This window comes from Hakea prostrata, unplaced genomic scaffold (genome assembly GCF_041222555.1).
Source record: "Hakea prostrata isolate BN-2017 unplaced genomic scaffold, UWA_Hpros_2 contig_21, whole genome shotgun sequence".
Lineage (NCBI taxonomy): Eukaryota > Viridiplantae > Streptophyta > Magnoliopsida > Proteales > Proteaceae > Hakea > Hakea prostrata.
The window spans coordinates 415,766-434,343 of NW_028291140.1; positions in this window are offsets into that span (position 1 = coordinate 415,766).

Here is an 18,578-nt window from a genome sequence, read left to right on the forward strand (position 1 = left end):
CGGACATAGCTGGTTGGATCGGGCCACTTCACCGACCATGTAACAAACAGAAATGCGGAATATCAATATACTTATTCTATTGGATTTGTAGTCAAGGAATACGTATTTGAGAAGGAGTCAACAATTAGAATCCGTATTGAAGTCCAAGAAATTTATTAGTTGGAGACAAAATCAAATACCAGAGAACCTTATAAAAACTTAGGTAGTCATAAGGAAAAAGGTATGCTGAATAGAATTATCACTATTTGGATTCTTATTGCTCGTCGCATTCTTGTCTTCCTTGATCGGAGAATTATTTAACTAGATCGTTGGAGGTGATACTCGACCTCCACGGTTGAGCTCATTCTTGCAAGTACTTTCGGTCGAGAGGACGAACAGGATTATGCAACAACAATTTGGAATAACATTGAGTGTATAATCAAGCATGCAAATAAATTATGGATATTTCCTGATTCAATCTCAGACGACATTTGGATGGAATAATTGCCTTCACTTTAATTTCCATCGGTAGCCATAAATGTGTAGACAAAATACACATCAAGTACATAAGACACCTTCAAAAAGAGCACTAAATCCTTTTCTAACCCTAACAAATTGAACACAACCAATGAACTTGCGAAACCAGACGGATCCTATATTCCGGACAAATGAAACGGTGGCAAGAAAAATACAGATAAACAAAGAAATTCATGGGTTTCAATCATTGGCATAAACAGAAGAAATGCTGATCTGAAACCCTAGCAACCCTCAAGGCCTTGATTTGGAATATCTCATCTTGAATAACATAGAAACAACCAGATTTAATAGAGAGGCAACGTGGAACAACAAGATTTGTACAATAAAAAAGAAAAAGAAGAAGTAGAGCATCCTAAAGGCAAAACTCATGTAAATCTACTGTTGATAGGCTTGAGATCGACAACCTAAACAATGAGTTATGGGACTTCAGACGACGATTCAAGAGAAGGGTTTGCTAGCATGGTAGAAATGGAATTAAGGGTGATGGATTTTTGGTAGGGGTGGGGAAGGTGGGTATGGTGGTCACTAGCTGGGAGAGGGGTGTGGTGGTCGCTAGCATTGGTGGGTGGTTTCTGGAGAGTTATAAAAAGAAGATGGGTGAAGGGAGAACCTAAGGGTAGGGGTGCAACTGGGCCGGGCTGGGCCGGGCTTTTGCAATCCCAAGCCCAACCCTATATGGTATAATTTGAGCCCATTCCCGCCCTAATTGGCCCTAATTGGGCCGGGTCGGGATGGGTTGGCCCTGATTGGCCCTGATTAGCCCTGACCCTGATTGGCCCTGTCCCTGGCCCTGATTGGCATTGTCCCTAGCTTTAATTGGCCATATCTTTGGTCGTAAATATCAAATGTAAGACATGTAGTAATTAAAATGCATATTAAAGTAATTAAATTCTTAAATTTCAAACTCAGTTCTAGAAAATAAAATAGTAAAGATATCAACAAGTAATCCCAAAACTTATATTCAATATGTATTTAACTATTTATACCCATTTAGATTTTAGAGAAGTAGAGAAATCCAAATTTCTAGGATTTTTTAATTTGCTATTCGATGAAAATTATGGTTATTATATGTAAGCTCGAAAGGGAAAAAGAAAAAGATTTATCTCAATTCTCAATTAATTTCTAACTTCTAAGACAATGGTCAAACTTCATTCCAAATTTTCAATTTGTCTTTCCCCCAAGTTTCTCTCTCTCTTTTATTCTATTTTTTCTTTTGGTTTTTCTGCAGCAGCAAAGAGTTAAAATTATTCATGAAATAGAATAAGTAGAGAGAAGAATTGTAATTAAATTTAGGCATATTTGAAAGTCAAGTCAATTATAGAGAATGTCACACAAACTCTTTTTGTAAACTTAGAAACATCAGAGATTCAGAATTCAAAAGGAATCTGATAAATGAAAATTTTATCTTCAAAGTCAAGAACTTAAGCCGTAGGTAGGTATGTTTTCATTCACAACTGTTCAATAAATTGATATCTTTATTCAATACAAGAAAATTCATATTCAAAACCTTGTTAACAAGTAAATCGACGATAATTTAGTATTCAATAAAAAAAATGTATTTTTTTCATAGTTAAAGAAAATGATGTTTTAGTTACAAACATAGCTATATGTTTTTAATAAATTTTTTTGAAATATCACAGTAGATTTGTTAGATATTCATGATGAGAAGTTGGGGTATAGATTTGTTAGATATTAATTCTTTATGTAATAGTTTTTATTATTTATAATATATTATCTCACCTTAGTCAAAAAACAAAATCAATATTTTATTGAACTAAAAATGACTTTATTGGAAAAATAAAAATTACCTTAAAAATAATATAAAAAGTGAATTTATAGTCTAATATGATCAAAGTGACTAACTGTCAAAATCAAAACTCATATCAATGTTAGTATGAAGATCAAATTAGGGTCAGGATCAAGGCCAAAATCAAATAGATGCTTATTACATTGGTAATGAAGTTATAATTTATTTTTATTAATTTTCTACAAAACATGATCATTTTTCTAAAATTTGACACGTGTCAAGTACCCACCCATATGTATTACAATTAATTCCTCTCCATGTGGGTGGAGGGTCCAGAGTCTTTAGACTCAAATCAGGGCCAGGATCATGGCTAATATCAGGGCCAAGATCAGGGTCATAATCAGGGCCAGGATCAGGGCCAACATTAGGGCCAGGATCAGGGCTAAGATCGGGGCATCGAAGATCGGCTGGTCGGGGCCAAAATCGGGCCAAAATCGGGACGGGGGATGGATGGGCGGGATGGGGGCGGGCCAGAGAGTAATCCTAGGCCCGCCCTTGGCCCTAGTTCAGGGCCAGAATATTTTGGCCCTAACCCGCCCTTAGGGCCAAAATCTTTAGCCCAAGCCCTATTCGGGCTCAGGGCGGGTCAAGGCCGCCATGGCCAAACTTGCACCCCTACCTAAGGGTTGGGTATGGGAAGGTAATTTGGTTATAACACCCTTTTAAGGGTATTACGGTCATTTTAATTTCAAAATTTCAATTACTAACAGAATGGAGGCCATTCACTAACAGTGGGTAATCGGTAACTTTGGAATTGGTGAGCCGGTAATTTTTTTTCTGCCTAGATTTTTACTGCCACTTAAGTAGGCCATTAGTAAAAAGCTCTTTTTTAATAATTCAAAATTAATAAGAATACAACTGTAAAACCGGTATTTCATGTGGTTTTTTCTAAATGAGGATAATACTATTTTTTGGTTTCTTAATTCTAGAAGAGAAAATTAGACATTAAGCATCCAACCATAATGGTCTCTTAACACCTTTAGAATTAGGGGGCAACAATAATTTCATAGAGATAGGGTCCTTGACTAATTTAGTTATAATACAGGGGTAATAATAATTATTCCAAAAACACTTTTATAATTTAACCTGTTTTTAAATTTGAATTACCTTATATATATATAAGAAAAATAAAGAGGCAATATGATTTTCTTAAATGTTATTAAATCTGATATCTTCTTCTTCTTTTTCTTTTTCTTATTACTTTTTTTTTTCCTTAGACAATGTGAGAGTAATATAACTTCCAATTGAAGATCTCAGTCACCTAGGCATGCAATCGTAGTGATCGACATTTCTATTCTATGCAACTTCTATCATAAGCAGAAATCTATCATTCTATACTAAGGGCATCCTATTGTGTGCACAATTTAATTTGAACATCTTACATTGTATTTCCTTGTAGACTTTAATATTTCCATGTTAGAGATATCTTTACTTCATCTATAAATACATGATGCACACAACTCAATGAAGAAAATGATTCATCTTGTCCTAATTTCTTTCTTTTCTTTGATATATCTCCTCTAGTTATCCTTTAATTATAACCCGTTATCAGCACGAATAGTTGCTGCAGTATTCAACTAATGTTTGGAGATCTACCAACTATGAAAATAGATTTTGTTTGAAAAGTATGGTTCTTCATCAATTCTTCTAGTCCGTCCACTTCTATCAATTCTTTGTTTTTATCTTTGTTTAATCTGGAAATACCCACTGCTCCTGAAGCAGCAATAGATATTTTCAATGTTTCTAATTAATTTCAGGATTTCTAAACAGTATTTTGGCAATAAACATTGAAAAGCCCAAGTTCCACAACCTAGAAGTGAGTGGAAGTAATTATCTGTCTTGGTGCCTTGATATGGAAACGCATCTTCAAGGGCAAAGTCTTGCTAATGCAGTTACAGAAACTGAAACCTCAAATGAAAAGTTTAAAGGAAATGCATTGATTTCTATTTGTCATCATTTGCATGTGAGCCAGCAGACTCAACATTTATCCATCGAGACCCTCAAATCTTGTAGTAAATGTTGAAGGATAGGTATGGTCATACCAAGACTATTATCCTTCCTCAAACACAGTATAACAAGTAGCATCTCAAGTTGTAAGAATTTAAATCAATGCCTGACTATAACTCTTCCTATTTTTATTTTTTTATTATATTTTTAATATTATTTATCAGCTTGATTTATGTGGAGTCAAGCTCATTGATGTAGATTTAGAGAAAACTTTCTCCACCTTTCATGCTTCTAATATAGTTTTGCAACAACAATACCGACAGTGTCAGTTTGCCACATACCCTGAATTGATTTTTGTGCTCCTGATAGCTAAGCAAACCAATGAATTGTTGCTAAAAAATCATGACCTTAGATTTGCTGGTTCAAAAGCATTGCCCAAATCACATGCTAACTTTATCAAAAATTCTAGCCATTTGAAGGCTATGAGCATAGGCAAGGATATAATCCTCAAAGGGGTGGCAGAAAATTTAACAGCCCTATAAAATCTAACCTTAGCCTAAAGCATAGTAAAGGAAAGAAGCCAATAAAGATGGCTAATGAAATAAAGGTAGATAATGAAACATTTGCTATCGTTGAGGCATAAGTTGACACTGATCGCGTATGTGTTGTACACCAAAGCATTTTGTTAATCTATACCAAGCATATTTAAAAATAAGGGCAAGGCATGGTGAATCTCATATCATTGAAACTAATCCTACTGCCTTTAATGGATGTTGAGGCCAACAATATCTTTGTTGGTGGGATTCCTCTTACTCCTGAAGTAGCAAATACATCTTTGGATGTGGCTGATTTCTTTAAGGACCTCACACTACTCTGATCATGTATTAGTTTTTTATTTTAAAAGTTTTGTTCCTAGTAGTTTCTTATATTTTACTTTCTTTTTCTTTTCTTTTCTTTCTTTTTTTTTATTTTATTTTTTATTTTGTTTTGTTTTCTATGGTTATTAGTGAAATGTTTATGAAATAATCTTTGTTACTTAATAATTTTATTTAATTCTATAACTAATATACGAATTTTATGAAACTTGACACTTGAAGTTGTCAGTATAATTGGACATGATGAATACCGAGAAAAACAGAGATGTGTTTTTGCTCAATAACAGCTTAACACATTCCATATTTAATAAACATTTTTCTCGAGTATGACATTGCATTAGGCATATGTCCATAAAATATCAGGTCTTGTTGAGATTATTTATAATCTTGAAAATGCCAAAATTGTTTTGCCAAATGATGTCATCCTGCATGTTGAGAATGCATTTCTAAACAGTAGATTCCAAAGGAATTTGCTTAGCTTCAAAGATGTACGCCATAATGGGTACCATATTGAGACATTTTATAAACAAGATAAGGAATATCTTGGCATAACCTCTTATAAGATGTACTTGAAAATCATCAATGAGAAGCTAGAAGTTTCCTATATGGGTTTGTATCATGTCATAGTTAAAACAATTAAAACCTACGCTATCATGCCCTAAAAATTGATAAATCTTGATGAATTTGGACCATGGCATGGTTGCCTCAATCACCCTGGCGATGCAATGAAGCATAGAATAATCCAAAATACAAAAGGATATCCTTTAAAAGATACAAAGATATTGTTATCTAAATATTATAATTGTGAAGTTTGTTCATAAGGAAAATTTATTACTAAGCCTTCTATAACAAAGGTTAATCTTCAATCCCCTTTATTCTTACACAGAATTCAAGATGATATTTGTCGACCAGTATAACCACCTAGTGGACCATTTTGATATTTTGTGGTTTTAGTGGATGCATCCTATAGATGTGTCCCATGTTTGCCTATCATCTACGCGCAATTTAGCTTTTACATGATTACTTGCACAGATTGTAAAGCTATGAGCACATTTTCCTAATTATCTAATCAAGTGCATAAGGACGGATAATACCAATGAATTTACATCAAAGACTTTTGATGCGTATTATGTTTCACTAGGCATCGAAGTTGAATATCTTGTCCCACAAGTTCATACTCCAAATGGACTGGCAGAGTCATTGATTAAACGCTTCCAAATTATTGTTCAAACTCTATTATTGAGAACCAATCTCATTGGTTCAACATGGAGTCATGCGGTTTTACCTGCAGCAACACTAATTAAATTGCACCCTACTTCCAGTCTCTTATAATCTCCGCTTCATATGATTCTTGGTTATGAACATGATATTTCACATTTACCACCTTTGGTTGTGCAGTTTAGGTGTCTATAGCACCACCAAAAATGACTAAAATGGGTCCCCATGCCAACGCCGATTGGGCATTTATGTTAGTTTTGATTTACCATCCATTATTAGGTTTTTGGAATCTCTTACTAGTGATCTTTTTACTGTCAAATTTGTTGATTATCATTTTGATAAGACAGTGCTTCCCTTAATTGGGACACCTGCAAGTTCTATATTTGCAAAGCGGAAGCTAGTTGAGGATATCTCCTATAATACAATGAATTTATCTGGAATAGACCTAATGACTCTTAAATGTGAAAATGAGGTACATTTTATAATTCATTTATAGGCTTTGGCCAACAGACTTCTTGGTGCATTTAATGATGCTACTAAGGCAACAACGTCTCATATTCTAGCTGTGAATGCTTTAGCTAGGATAGTTGTTCCTAAGGGCAGGTTGAAATGAATCAAAATCCCCCACATTTGAAGCTTGGTAGACCAGTAGAATCAAAGGATAGCAATTCCCGAAAATCAAGGGGAAAGAATAAGGAATCCACTCTAGAAGAGCCTAATATTGTGCTTGCTCCTAAAGAGCTTATTGCCCCTAACTAGTGCAAAGATCGCCAATGCCAGGAATACTAAGAATTCCATCACATATTATAGTGAGATTTGGGATCAAAATGAAATCAACGTTGGTGATATCTTTGCATTCTCAATTGCTTATAAAGTTACAAAAGATGATTATGAACCACAATCTGTTACTGAATGTTGTCAAAGGCAAGATTGGCTTAAGTGGGAGGAAGCAATTAAGGCTGAATTAGCTTCCTTATCCAGACAAGAAGTTTTTGGGCTCATAACTTGATCCTCGAGAATGTAAAGTTTGTTGGATATAAAGAGGTATTTGTCTCTAAATAAAATAAGAAAATTGAGATTGTGAGGTATAAAGCTTGACTCGTTGCCTAAGAGTTCTATTAGAGATTTGGGATTATGTTGAGACATATTCACCTATGATGGATATGATTACGTTATGTTTTCTAATAAGCCTTGTAGTCTTTGAACGATTGGAAATGCGTTTTATGGACATTGTGACTGCATTTCTCTATGGCTCATTAGACTCTGATATTTATATGCAAATTCCTGAGGGTTTCAAAATGCCTAATGTATACACTCCCCACAACTTATTCTCAATAAAGTTGCAAAGATTTTTGTATGGTTTAAAGTAATCTAGTCGCATGTGGTATCAATGTCTAAGTGAGTACCTAGTTAAAGAAGGGTACATGATGCCCATGCATGTTTATTAAGAAATTAGAAATCAAATTTACTATTGTAGGAGTTTATGTCGACATTATGAATTCGATTGGAACTCCAAAAGAGTTAGTAAAAGCTGTTGAATATTTGAAAAGGGAGTTTGAAGTTAAAGATTTGGGTAAAACCAAACTTCGCCTTGCTTTAGAACTTGAGTATAAAGAACGTGGAATTATTGTCCATCAATTGGCATACATTGAAAGATTACTTAAATGCTTTAATATAGATAAGGTGCTCATCCATTAAATACTGCTATAGTTGTATGGTCTCTAAATCCCCAAAAGGATCCATTTCGCCAAGAGAGTTTGATGAGAAGATACTTGATTTGAAGTACCATATCTCAATGCAGTTGGGGCTTTGATGTTTTTGGTAAAATGTATGAGACTTTTTGTGGTAAATCTATTAGCACATTTTAGTTCTAAGCCAACTCGGAGACAATGGAATGGAATTAAACATATTTTCTATCATCTCCGAGGAACTATACGCTTGGGATTATTTATTCCAAGGATTCGACTACTTCTAGTTTAGCAGGATATGCTAATGCTGGATATAAATTTGATCCACATTAAGCTCATTCAAACCGGTTATTTATTTTTTATACGGTACTGCAATTTCTTGGCATTCCACTAGGCAATCGCTAGTAGTTACATCTTTTATCCACTCTGAGATTATTGCTTTATATGAAACTGGAAGAGAGTATGTTTGGTTAAGATCTGTTATAACACATATCTCAGTATAATGTAAGAAGATAATGCTGCTTTTATTGCGTATGTTAGGCAAGGATATATCAAAGGTGATAGGACCAAGCACATTTCACCAAAAAATTTCTATACTCACAAACTCCAAGAAAGTTGACAAATTGATGTTAAACAGATTCAATCCATAAATAATCTTGTAGATCTTTTTACGAAAGCATTGTCATCAGCATCAATTTTTGAGAGACTAGTATACAACATTGGCGTGAGGCAAGTATGGAATATGCAAGTTTGATTAGCCTCAGCAAAGGCTATATGGTTCAATTGAGGGGGGAGATATCATAAACTATGATTTGTACTCTTTTTCTTTCTTTGGTTTTAATCCTATAAGGTTTTTCTGGCTTAAGTTTTATGAGGTAAATGTTATCATTAAGGGGAGTAAAATATGTGTTGCACTCATTTTACCTTCACCAAGATTTAGTCCAATTAAGTTTTCCTAGTAAGGTTTTTAACTAGGTAGCTAGCAATACGTATTATTTCGAAGTGTATATTCTTTCCTTTCACCAAGATTTTTATCCATAGGATTTTTTAGTGAGGTTTTAATAAGGTACATTATCTATTCATGGACATCCAAGGGGGAGTGTTATAAAGATTATTGATTACTGATGCCCATTACCCCCAAAGAGATAATACCAAAAGGTATAACTTTCAACTGAAGATCTCAGCCACCTCACTGTGCAATCTTGGTGATCCATATTTCTAATCTATGCACCTTCTATCATGGGTAGAAATATATCCTTTCATACCAAGTGCTAAAATCAAGGACGGGTCGGAAAAGGCCGGGTGGGATATTTTGGCCATAACCTGTCCTCAGGGCAAAACCTTGGGCCCAGACTGGGTTAGGGCCACTAGGGTAAAACAGCAAGATGAACATTCTATGATCCCTTGACTTAATGGCCCACCTTGCATGGTACACTTCAACGGACATTCAATGATCCTTTAATCTACTTTCTTGGGTAAAAAATATTATTTGGCTCATTAGTTTGGAACATTTTTTTTCCCATTTGAGTTCACAAATGTCCCTGTAGGTTTTATTATTTTTATCAAACATCTTATGACTCAGCCACGAGTGACAGACTGGCCTCCTTCCTCTACCTAGTTGAGGGATCTTCTCCCTCATGGGTGTATATAGCGGTAGTTTGTTTTGCTTCTAATATACTAGCTTTTACCCAAAAAAGAACATGTCTTACTATAGGATCATGTTGACATATATCATTGAGGGAAGTTCGAACATGATTAAAACCCAATGTTACGGCCAAAATTTTCCCTGATTTTGTTGCTGTAGGATCAGTAATAGCTAGCATAAGCTCTCAGTTAACACAAGAAGAAATTACTTGAATGGCTTATTCCAGCATGAAGTTAAGTTTTATTTCTACTGTTGGAATTTATTAATAAATTAAATGCCCAAGGGCAATATTGAAAACTCACTATTAGGGCGGTTACAAAATATAGGGTTATATATTTTGGTAACCACCGCATAATTGAATGTGATTGCATTACATAAGTTTTCCAGAAAAGAGGCGGCGCTCATCTCTCTCTCCTTCTTTCCAAGAAACGCATTGGAGGTTTCCTTCCTTTGTATTAGATCACTCTTCCATCTTCTTTCCACATGGCATTTGGGTTGTGGAAATAATTTTCTTTCCTAGTGATTGTAGAATCACCTCGGTAGAGCTTGGTGGTGGAACGAAAACGTGGATCTAAATTTACGTCTGCTGCGCATACTTCATAAAATGGAAAGCGAATCCAGGTAAGGATCTTTCCCCATCAATTATAGAATTCAATATATATGGATTATTACCTACATCTACATTTATTCATAAACATCAGGTATATTTATTCTAAAAAGTTAAAACCAGAGCTTTAATCCTCCAATCAAATTATTCCTCTCCATCCCATGCCACTGTAACAGTTCAACCTGCAATGGTTAAAAGAAAATTGAAATTCAGATAAAACAATATGAATTAGAACCCGAAGAATGCAATGATGCAGCATTGCCGAGCAAAATCATCTGTTAAAAAAAGAGAAGAATAGAGGAAAGAGAGATACTTGTTGAACATTGCATCCCAGGAGGGTCAAGTTTTCCACATTGTTTAATACGTAGGACACCTTCTCCTTGTCTAGTGTTGGAACTGCATTGAGATCATCAAAAACATATTTGAGATTAATCCTTCTTACATGATAACAGCAATCATCCAATGGTCAGACTTTAGGACATCCTTTCTCAATAGAACCAATGCCGTTCATCATAAATATTTATAGTTCAGTGGAACTACAACTAGGGTCTGATACAAACTTGTTGCAGAAGACTAAGAGTCCGGCGATTGCAAAGACCATCCATGACAAGGAATGACCATTCATGCCTCCTCTCTCCCTCTCTCTCTTTTATTTCTTGATGATTCTTTGTTTGCAGTGATTGGTGTTTATATAGAGAGAAATGAGAAGCAATGGATGGCATTTGTGGTTGGTAGGGTGGTGTGGGTTGGGCTAGGTGTTAAGACTCCATGCGTAACTGATAGAACAAATAACATGGATAATGTTTGGGAATCCTGATCCTCTAACCACAATGAGAGAAAATTTTCTAACGACCAAGATATTTACCAAGGAATCATTGTCATAATGTAACTTTCTATTAGGTTCATTGACCTGATTTTTTTTTATTTGAAGAATTACATATCCCATTCCCTGAGTTTGTAGTTTGTACAAAATAATGTTTACACTCCTTAGAACTTATTCTATTATATTTGTACCCCTATGTTTAAAATTATATACCAAACATATCTATACTGGAGAGTATAATGGATTAAGTGATGACTCAGCATTTATTGTATTTTCAAAATTCCCACACTGCCCTCCTTTATCCTCAAACCCATATCGACTTCAAGATAAAGAAAAAGGAAACAAAAAGAGAAAGAAGAGGGGAGGGGGAAAAGCAAGAGTCGGGATCATTTCCCAAGTACTGCCCCGACGGCTTCTTGACCACAAAATCAGTGGGGCCCACAGGTGAAAAACACTTTCTGGGGGGAAAATACTCAAAATTTCACCTATGGGCCCCACTGTGTTTTTGTGGTTGGGAAGTCGTCGGGGAGCACTTTATGATCTTCCGAAGGGGAGATGATCCCGACTCAAAAAGCACCCCCCCTTTTTCCTAAGGTGATCCACCAATGGTAAGTACGTCATTTTCTACCTAAAAGTAACAGTATTAAGAATACGAGACGTTTGTGGGATAATAAACTCTGGGGTTTATTATGCGTGGGTCATCTTACTAGAGGATAAAATAATGTTGGGTCCCTTGGTACAATAAATTACATCTAGGTCCCAAAGCAACTAACACCGTCTCCCTCCGTTAAAGGTTTTTTTTTATTATTTTTTTATTTTTTTTTTTTAAATTGAATGGAGGGACCCAAATACTCCTGAAGTTGTTTAATACATATGACATGACTAAAATACCTCAATGCCTTATTGATGAAAAGGGTTTGCCATGGTGATGGAGTCTGGCAATGACAGTTTTTCAAAGAAGAGTATCACCAATAAAGTAGAAAGAATTAAAGTTGTGGTATCAGGATGGCCACTGGCTATCAAACCAAAGAGTTCCTATGGGAGCGGAAAAGTTTCTGACATTTTATATATTTTTTTTGTTGGCCAAAGGAAAGATCCTTCTCTTCGTATGTGAGGCGTGGTAGGACTAAGGATACCAATTGCTCCTTCAAATCAAAATTTTCCAACAAAATATGAAGATATGTAGAGGTTCGTGTGATCCTTTATTCATTATTTTTTGTACTAGCTGAATCCTCTAAGGGGAGACAAAGGAGGAGAGTCATCAAGATAACGCATTATATCCAGATCTAGAATGGGCCAGTCCACCACATCCTTAGCCCAAGCAGGAAGAGGAAGTCGCAGTTTTTCAAACACTTCGGGATGACAACTTGTGTCACATCCTCCCAGCCGGTATCCTATCTGGCATACCTGGGATGTGATCCACAGCCCGAAGATCTAGATCGAGCGGCCATGCCTCCCACATACACGATAACATAATCATGAACAATATAATCAAGGTATAAAACAAGACATAAATAGATCAATTGAATAAGAGAAGATAGTAAATTAGAGTGCGGAAACATTAAGTATCAAATTCTAAATAACAGAGTCTCAAAGAGAAAGAGTGATCAGAAGTCACTCCTTCACCATCAGCGGAACAGTGATAAATCAAGTTAAGTTACACCCAGTGTTATGAACAAATCCATAGGAACTAGAGAGAGCATGTCCAAATGATTACATTCATCCAAGGAAATGGGGCCTACACATAGGTTTCCTCTATCCTAATGATGTTCTCTTCGAAAGTATGGATGAAGTAAACCCAATGTGGCCGCTCCCTCACTAATGTGGGGCTAACCCTGATACGCACTATAATCCTCCTCGGTATAGCAATCCTAACTCTCCGCGTAGCCATCACCCGAAGGGTAGTATGCGGGATCATAGCTCGGGTCATAGGATGTGCCATCAAGGTCTTCTGTACCTGTAGTATAATCTAACAAATTGCACAAAAGGAATGAGTTTAAAAGAACTCAGCAAGGCAAGTCGTTTCATAATCCACAGTTCAATCAACACAAGTCAAAATAGGATGCAATATGATATGAGACAATGATGAATGATGATTCTAATCTCAAGTATGCTAGTCTTTAGGGGGGACACGCCTTGTGTCGCCCCCCCCCCCCCCCCCCCCCCCCCCCCCCCCCCCCCCCCCCCTTGTGGGTGGGAATGTTATTAATTTGATTAATAAATTAAATGCCCAAGGGCAATATTGGAAACTCACTATTAGGGCGGTTACAAAATAGGTTATATATTTTAGTAACCACCGCATTAGTGAGTAAGTAACGGAGTAATTCATTCGCACGAGCGAATCTCTGAGAAACGGCGGCTCCATCTCTCTCTCCCTCTCTCTTAGAATCGCAGGCTTAGATTTTCTTCTTTGCTAGTATTTGATCTTCATTCCATTAATCCACGGCATTTGGGTTGTGGATATTATTCCCTTTCCCTGTGATTGAGGAATCTCGCCGGTAAACCTTTGGTGGTGGAACGAGAACGTGGATCTAAACTTCCGCCGTGAATACTTCAAGTAAGGGAAAGCGAATCCGGTAAGGAATTTTTTCCCCATCAATTAATTGAATTGAATTACTTTTGATGTATTACCAACATTGGCATCGAGCCATTGGTTCCCACGTTTTGTTCCTCCCTATTGTTTAATTTTATTGTATGGATCCAATGGGAGGATCAAGGGTTTAATACGAAACCCATGGGAGAATTGATAGGGTTTTTGGAAACCTTTAATTTTGATTCGGATCCGAGTGGGAGGATCCCTGTGAATTCTCCTAATGAAGATTTGCATGAATTGATAATCCATGATGATAATTTTTGTTAATAATTATTGTTGGATTTTTTCATGTGTTTTTGGATGAATTTTTGTAAGAAAAAAAAAACGTGATTTTCCGTTTTTTTGAAAAAATTTCGTTCAAAGAAAAAAAATCGTAAATGGGGAGAATGGTGACCCGAGGCGACGGACGCCGAGAAGGTGAGCCATCTCGAATCCGCTTGGTCACAGAAGCGCGACGGACTCTCGGATGGTGCGCCATCTCGAACCGCTGGTCACGAGCCGAGGACTCGATGGGGGAGGGGGGAGGGAGAGGAAGGAGGGGGAGAGGAGAGGGGAGGAGAGGAGAGGGGAAGGAGGAGGAGGGAGGAAGGAGTTTTTGTCCAATTTGAATGTGTATATGGAATCAATGGAAATCATGTGATGTTTGAGCATAAGGGAATGGGGAGTGGGAGCTAATGAGGTAGAAGTGGGGAAACAAGCTAAATGATTGATGTTTTATTTTAATAAAACTAATATGGGCATAACAGTGAGAATGAAGTTAGTGTAAAGTCAGTGGGTTTGATGAGAATTTGATTGAATGTTTTTTAGCATCTCTTTGGTTTAAGTGCTTATCCAAGGGACTATGCTAGTGTGATTTTGGAGAGTTGTGTTTATGAGAAGAACATGATGTAAACAGAAAAAGGGAAAGAGAGGGAAAAAGGAGAAAGGAAGAGAGGAAAGACGGCAGAAAGGGAAAGGAAGAGAGGAAGCAGAGAAAAAAAGAAAGAGGAAGGAAGACAGAGAGGGACGAATATAAATGCTGGAAGAGGAAAGAGGAGGGGAAAAGAGCCAGAGGGAGAGAGCCGATGAGAAGCAAGGAGAAAGCGTGGGAGGGGAAGTAGATGGAGGGACCCACACAAGAGGGAGGGAACGAGGAAAGATGGGGGTCACACAGAGGAGAAAACAAGCAACAGAAGGAGTGAGGAGGGGGGAAGAGATGAGGAGCAAGCTGAGTATCAGGTCAGCAAAGACTTGGGAGATAGAAGACTTCGACAGGATGAGGTAAGACCGAAAGGACACCGAGCTGATGAGGATGGATGTGGGATACCCAAACCGATGGTGGGAAGAGCAAGTAAGAGGAGGAAGAGAGAGAAAGAACCAGGGTCAAGAAAGAAAGGGTGGGAACAAAAAAAGAGGGGCAAGGTCAAGGGGACTAGGGGCAAGAAGAAACGGATGCAAGGGAAGCGGTCAGCCGGATGAGAGAAGAGGTAGTACGTGGTAACATCTGATGTAAAAGTCTACATGCTTGTGAACAAACGTGGATTGTTGATTCAAAGAGAAACAAAAAGGGAAGGAGCGTGGAATAGGATTCAAGAGGAAGCAAAAGGAAACGATGGGGAAAGCAAGGTGGAGGTTATGGATAGGACATGCAAATAGTTTTGGAGGGGGAGGATCAGAGGGATGGAATGGGAAATCTTGTTGATTTATCTTTAAGAATGGTTTTAGAATTGTATTTGAAAAAATTTTGGTTTTGTATCGGGTGATACAGTTATGGTTATGGTTTCTTGATAATGGTTTATTGTATTGGATACAATTGATATTCATTTAATCTAGTAAGCTGTGCAAAAAGGTGTATGATTCTAATTTGTGGATGCTAGACTAGGACAATTGGCTTAGATAGGATGAAAGTTGAAGAGAAGGCTTTAGGCAAGGTTCACATCCGAGCCAACGTGAGTCATGTAGAGAAAGAACTAGAAAACCATTTAAAAGGCTTTGAGAGCCCCAGAATATCCAGAGGTGGGACAGAAGTGAATAGAAAAGGAAGAATTCACAATCAAGATGACAACAAGGATGGTACAACAAAAAGTGAAGCCGGAATGTTTTAAGAAATCATGAGCTTGGTTGAGAATCGTAGATAAAAGGATTAAAACCTTAGAACGGATAGAGGTAGAGAGTACTCGATATGTTAAAGGGTTATGTGATGAAAAGGGATACTAGAAACTACAAGGGAAAAAAATGGGGGGAGAGGAGGAATAGAACCGCAGACATGGGAGATCCAGATGGGAGAAACACCACCATTGGGGAGATGCTTGTCGATGGGCCATATCCTAAGAGTCCAACCAAAGGTCCTTAACCATATGAGTTGTGGACCGGAAGGAAGGATTTGAGTACGGCGATGGGGATGTGAGATATGTTCACTCTACTTCACCAATATGGAAAGCTTGGACCGGAGGAAGAAAGTGTATTTGTGAGATACGAACCTCAAAGGGATGTCTTCATTGACTAGATGAGAATGAGAGGAGAACGGAACTTGAGTCTAGGGATGCAACATTCTTGGAGAATGATTTTCCATCCTGAGAGTTAACAAAGAATCATCGGAATTTTTGAGATACAAGATAGTGGTCTTGTCACCCAGGGATGATTGGATAATGAACGGGGTTCATCCGAAGATCCTAGTGGGAGTGGGAGGAGATGTGATAGCTACCTAGACGGTGAGCAACGACAGACGCGCGAGTAGGGGGGCTAGTTCCTCGTCGAGTGACAAGAGGATGAAGCCAAGGTAACTCGAAGAGATCGACCGGAGATGATTTCAGGATGAGCATGAACCAAAGAGCGGAGAAGCTCTTGGGGGTCAAGCTCAAAGGAATGGTTAAAAGAATAAAGGAAGAGTTGGAGTCGATGAAAGTTAATCATGTCTGGGACTTGGTTGACTTGCGAGGCCGAAAGGCGATTGGGAAAAGTGGGTTCTCAAGATCAAAAGAAAGGGGATGGATCTATTGAGAGATTCAAGGCCGTTAGTGGCTAAGGGCTACACCCAACGAGAGGGGTTGATTATGAGGAAACTTTTCCGTGGTTAGGTTTGCTAATTCGCTCATACAGCATTGTTGCTCGCTTGGACTTGGAGCTTTATCGATGGATGTAAAAACGCTTTCAATGGAGAACTTGAGGAAGAGATCTATATGGATCAACCTCAAGGCTTTGAAGCACATGGACTTGAGCGCAAAGTGTGCAAGCTTAAGAAGTCCATATATGGCTTAAAGCAAGCATCTAGAAAAGGAATGTGCGCAAAGCTATGATGGAAAATGGTTTTTCCATGCTTGAGGAAGACCACCGTGTTTACACCAAGAGATCGATAATAATTATGTCATTCGAAATCGTACGAGATGACATACTTATGGCTAGCAATAGCAAGGAGCTATTGGAAACCATTCAGAAATGGTTGTCCTCCGTATTTGATATGAAGGACATGGGTGAAGCAAGCTATGTGCTTGGTGTCAAGATTGTCGAAATAGGCAAAAGAGATTACCGGGTTTATCTCAAGAGACCTATATTGACAATGTCTTGACGAGATAAATGCACAACCGCAAACCAAGAACCAGGAGAAGGGTTTGATTTGAGCCTTGATATGGGTCCTAAGACCCAGAGGAGAAAACCAAGATGGAAAGAGTCCATATCAGGCAGGGGTAGCCATGTACGCATGATGTGTACTAGGCCGGATATTTGTATGCAGGGGTTTGGTTAGTGGTACAATCAAACGCATAGAGCACGGAAAGGCCAAGAGGATATTGAGATATCTCAGAGGAACGAGTAACTACATGTTGTGTTACCAAGGATCGGATTTGCGGTTAGTTGGCTATAGTGATGCCGACGGGCGGAGACACGATGAGCGCAAACAACCCGGAATGCTGCTGAATGGCGGGACGTGGTGTAGCAAGAAGGGCGTAATCCCCACATGGAAGCGAGTAGTGGAGCCACGCGGTCAAGAGGCTGTTGGTTGAGGAGACCTTCGACATATCGGGATTGTGATGACATCCAAAGAGGGCCTTGTCTACCGTGATAGTACGGCAGCCTAGCATGTCAAGGACCCCAAGTATCATGGGAAGACCAAACATATACAATTGAGATATCACTTTGTTAGAGACATACATCAAGAAAGAAAGTTGTACTAAGCACATATCTACTAGTTTGATGGTAGGACCTCACAAACCAAGCAAGGATGTTTTATCCATGTAAAACTGGGCATGAGATTGTGACTTATTTTGTACCGAGACTTCTTATTAATGAGTAATATGAGTCATTCCAAAGATTTATCTATTCACCCGTGTGATTGTGTTCAGCATAAAACAACATATGTCAATAGGCAAGAGAATGGTCACCAACGAGCACGCCCGGCCCTTGGAGGCGAGCAGAGATGAGACGGATTGTGAATGACTTTGTGTAGGTCAATCATAATCATGATGTCGCCTTGATTTGGAATCAAGATGAGTTTCTATTGTGAAGAGAATCGACATGAATGTTCCCACACATGTGCCATAGGAGCAAAGTAGTACAGTGGCGCAGGGTGGCGACAATAAAGTAACTCGGAGGCGAAGGGGTTGCGACGGACTAAGACCCGTATGGTGTTGAGATGGACATACGTATTGTAAATAGAAGCCCACCAAGCACAAACAACATGTGGCTAGCGATCATTGGAAATGAGAGGATGGACCCGCCCTCCATTGTGTGAGTCCTGGACCTATGGTCCATTAGTGTTCTTAGTGACTTCGACGACACATGAAACGAAGGGTTGATGTGGCTACTTGGGGTGTTACCTATGGTCATGATAGATTCGACCTAAAGGGGCACACCGGGAAAGGAGTCAACCCGAGTGTAGTGATGGT